Raw genomic sequence first — 5,000 nt, 5'->3', positions numbered from 1 at the left:
TGCCTTTTTGTGTAAGTCTTGTTCCAGGATCCCTTGGAGTGTACGCCCTTGTCGTATGGTGTTCTAATCAGGATGGTGTTCTTGCCGAGCAATATCGGTTATTAAAGCGCGGGGGAGACATAGAGAATATTTTTTTAATGCCAAGGACAGATTGCTTGCTGTCCAGGAACTCGAACAATTTAAAACCATAATGTTTCCTCTTACGGGAGGTCACACCCCCTTGAGGCGTACCAACATGAACTAGGTGAACTTGCATCCCGTCTTGAAGGCTGACCTGATCGTTGGATTGCAAGACACGCTGCACTTCGCCCATAATCGTCTCTGCATTCAGTTCATGGTGAGGCATGAAGGGAAGTGAAATAGGGTAGTCGAGAGATCGACTTTGAAGAAAAAAACTTATAAGATCATTATCAGGCATACCTGATGTCATTTCGTCTACTAGTGAATGAGAAATTTGCGAACGTTTCTTGAGGCCACTTGATGGAGAGTATAATGCTCGTCAGAGCTCCATAATCTCTGTCCACCCCCAACCTGCTCTTCATCAGCCGCTGAATTGAAAACGCATTGTAGTGTGTTTTTGAATAGGGTTTAATTAATTTATACATAGCATTTGTTCTTATTGTTTGTGAATACTTTAATTTGCTTGTAAATACAAAGATAAAAATATAATGGTTTTTTTACTGTTTGAAAGTAAACGTGTCATTGGTGTTCCATCTTGTATGTGCAAAATAGTCACTCTTCCACTCGCTAACAAATAGTTGATGAATCTTTGCCCGTAGCCAGTGTTCATTTTGTAGCGCTGACTTCAAAATACAAAAATTGACGCAAAAATTTCTTCTCGTTCGTAAAATAAAATGTTGGAACCATTAGCTCCCCAGTTATGACTTCATTCCATCTTCATCACTTGTTATTTCAGCTTTGTGACAGCTTCCTTTATTCATCTTATCCCAAAGTTCATGAAGTAAGGTATCGATTTTGTTGTCCAATTGCAGTCGTTGTGAACAGTTTGTTAATGCGTCTATCTCCAAAGCAAAAATCTGCTGTTCGATCATTCGGCCCATCTCTGAGTTGAAATATTTTTTTCCATTACCTTTATACACGTGTGCATTTCTGGGTGTGCCATAAGGATAAGAAGCAAACCGGTTTGACGGGTTTTTTGTAGTCTACATTATTAAGGAGACCCTTTTGAATACTGATCATCTTCAAAACTGTTTTTTTCTAACCAACCCTTAAACTTGCTGCAACTCGTTTGACTGTGACGTCAATGCCTTCTCATTGGTTCTTATCTACTCCATTGTTCTTTCCCTATATAAGCGCGACACTATTCGGCTGGTTGGGCGGAATTGCAAAACCAGAGCACAATACACCACTCAAAATACTAACGCATCGTAACATCTAAAACAAATACACACGCGCATCTCATTAAACTCTTAACGCTCCATACCTCCACCATCTCGGATTTACCCTCGTACACCTACGTGAAGTGAATCTCAGTAAAACCCCTTCTATACCTTCAAGGATTGCAGCTCATTAAAAAAAAAAAAACGGCTTGGGTTGAATTTTCCACCAGCAGCCATTTTGAATAATTTGGTCTAGTCATCCTCCCTATACTACTTTCCTTTAGCACAAAGCACCCTCGTGCAATCAGCAAGCCATGACACTACCGGTCGTCGTCTACTCAGGAGAGAACGACTGGCTTGCTGACCCTAAAGATGTGCAATATCTTCTGTCTCAAATGCCAAACGTGATTCACAGTGTGGAAATTTCGAAATCGAACCATCTTGATTTCATTTGGGGATTGGACGCCGCCCCAGTAGTTTACAACGAAATCATATGTAGTTTTGTCGAATTGTGTCGAAATAAGAAATAAGTGATCAGATAACTAGTTATCGCTTTTTCAAGTTTAGTAGATGGCACCTGACAGCCTTGAGGTAACACACATTCGCCATCCATACCTCATGGACTGTCACTTTCTGTCTATATGCTGGTGAAACGTTGACAGATTCATGACATTAATTGCGTAAAACTATCTAACCATATTACTGAAAACGTATTGCGACCAAAAACCTGTTCTAACTCGAGTGGTCACGATTTAGTTTCAATTATTTTGTCTGCAGGATTTAATAGGACGATGTTCTGTCCAGCCAATAGCATGTGCAGTTCAGATCGTTTTTCCGCGAATCGACAAAACTATTTTTTTTATTTGAGTCATCACGTCTATTTTGAGCTGCGTTCAATTCCATACATTGCTCGTTTTAAGCCCTAGGTTTCGGTCGAGGGATGTTTTGGTGTTATTATAATGGTATTTTATGAGTTCAGGAGCAAATTTTAAAAGTGTTGAAGTCTTGACTACATTCCATTGCCACATTAATGTTTCAGAGTTATAATCTGGTATATTAAGAGTTAAGCTAACAAAATGAGGGAAGATGATCAGAACTAATCAAAATAAAACTAGGTGTTAAACTGACCATGGCGTCCCTTATTTCGAAACTGAGATTACCAAACCAAACTAAAGTTCTGTTGTCTGTGTTTTGTAGAACCCAAACTAGTAATCAGAAAAGTCGCGTTATTCGAAGTTGCAATCGAAAGGTCACATAAGAAGACTGAATTATTTCTGAAATTAATGCCTGAGTCACCCTCGTATTCATGGAATAATAGATATTGAATGAATTTTACCTTCTGTTGTTTGAGATATGGCTATCTTATCAATGGCAGTTGAAATTAAGTAAGCAGAAACGCGTTTCAAACTAAATTGTGGCATTACGATTTAGCGATTTTCGGAGAAAGCCATGAGATTAACTCTGAAAATCCCATATCTTTACGGGTAAACTAGCATATCTTGTCAGAAACTGTTTGTTGAACGGAGTAATCTCTTACTGTAGTTCGGAAAAGGATGCCAAATTAGCTGCTAGGGAAAACTGAAATCTAGACGGAATTACAAAATTACTGCCTTTAACCGCCGATTATTTGCACTGTTTGCTCGGAGATGAAGATTCATTACACAAATTCAAGGCGGCATTCCATAATTAAATCTGAACTGCAAAATTAGTTCGACAGAATCTATGATCTTACACCATCAGCCTGACCCCATTCAACAGAGAAGGAAAAGGGTTCAGAATTTCTGACCCCATTCAGCAGGGATACCATTATTTCCAAATTTCTGACCCAATTAACATTTAAAGAAAAGATCATTAGAATATTCCTTGGATCTGGGAAATTTTCTTGAATTCAACTGGCCTAAAAACTGAAAGGATTTTAGATAGTCTGATTTCATAAACACAGAAGATATGAATTCCCTGTAATTTGCATGATACGATTTAAAGTGCCCCTGTGATAAAAAAGGTCGCTTCCTCTTTTTCTTCAGTTTTTGAAAGTGTTTGCTTAACACCTGACTGGAAAAATTTTGAGCTTCGATTTTTATCCAAAGGCTGTTTACTGTGAGCGCAAGTTTTCGATTTCACGATCCGCGAGCACTGATTTTTATACAGTGTACCTGCCTTTTCTGTTGTTCCTTTTACAACTAGACTTCCTAAAACAAAACAAAAAAAATGAACATTAAAGTGCCTATCAAATAAAAAACAACTAACTTAAAGGCTTTTTGGTGTTCTCATTCTTAAAACAGTTTTTACACAAAAGTTTTTGTGTAAAAACTGATGACATCATCAGTGGTGCCAAAGGGAAAACAAATCGCAAAATCTACAATATCCTCAGAAATAATTATTAAAGCAGTTCTCTTCAAACTGGCACCAATAATGTTCATCAGTGAATGCATCAAATCACACCCATTGGAAAATTGCCATGGCAACCTTTTTGCTTCCAGATCAAGTTTGTGTGGAAGTGGTGTGTCTACTTTTTGTCTTAACCAAACATTATTCACACTCAATGAGTTGATTAGAAGACCTACGGCAATATAGGCTATATGTCTTGGCTATATGTCTGTTTTGAGCAGGACTGTCTGTTTTGCCTGGGGAAATTGAGATCTTTACAACCAAAAGAGACTGAAGGTAAAAGTGTTGCCATGGTTACGTTGTACTCTGCACTGTTGAATCTTTCTTAAGGGTTACCAGTATTACTCCTGTCAAGTTTCAATAATCTTGCTGTGACACTTTCAGAGATATTCTTGTGATCCATCTTCCAGGGGAACCACTGATGACATCATGTTTGTTAATTTGGATATAAACAGAAAAACTCAAATATCTCTGAAATGAAGAAAGATACTTCAAAACGGTGAAGGTCATTCTTCATTATTTGGAAAAGTCTTTCAAATAGGCATTAATGATTTTTACTTCATAGGCACTTTAATAAAATGAAATAAAAATAACATTGAAAGAGAAGCCTTCCAAACAAGATACAATGTTGGAGAAAATATGTTTCCTAGATTTTTCCCAATCTTTTATACTCATCTTGAAGATGTTTTCTTGTTGATGGGAATAACTTGTTTCCTTCTGTTAGAGAAAAGGAACATAGGATAACGTACTCCTTCGGGAGATCATCAACCCAAGCTGTCCTGGTTCTAGGTACATTATGCGGGCTCCATCTTCCCTTGAATGATCCCTTCCACTAGTGCACCTTCACACCGTCTGCAGTCACGTCAAGCACTTTTCCCAGCACTGGCACTTTGTCACATTTGACAGATTCACTGCCACAAATGTTCCAACCTCAATGTTTTCAAGACAATCATCTTGGGTAACAACTGGATTTTTGCGGGCACGTGGAGGTCTATATCGCCCAGTGTAGATCTGTGATGAGAAAGAAAAACTTGGTGAATAATCACTTGTTATGTACATATCGGGTATTTAGATTTGAAATTACACTAGAATACTGTTAAACTTTACCTGTTGGGTTTCTTCAGTTTCTTTATCATGGAGGGCTATAAGATGACCAGGAACAGCCACATCTTGAATTGCTGGCCTCACTTTGTCACAAGTTTGAAGTATATCCAAAGGCCATTCCCATTCTGTTGGCAATTGCAAAAGTTTATTGATATTTTGAACCCACTG

This window comes from Montipora capricornis, chromosome 4 (assembly GCF_036669925.1).
Source record: "Montipora capricornis isolate CH-2021 chromosome 4, ASM3666992v2, whole genome shotgun sequence".
Lineage (NCBI taxonomy): Eukaryota > Metazoa > Cnidaria > Anthozoa > Scleractinia > Acroporidae > Montipora > Montipora capricornis.
Note: the sequence above shows the minus strand (reverse complement) of the source record.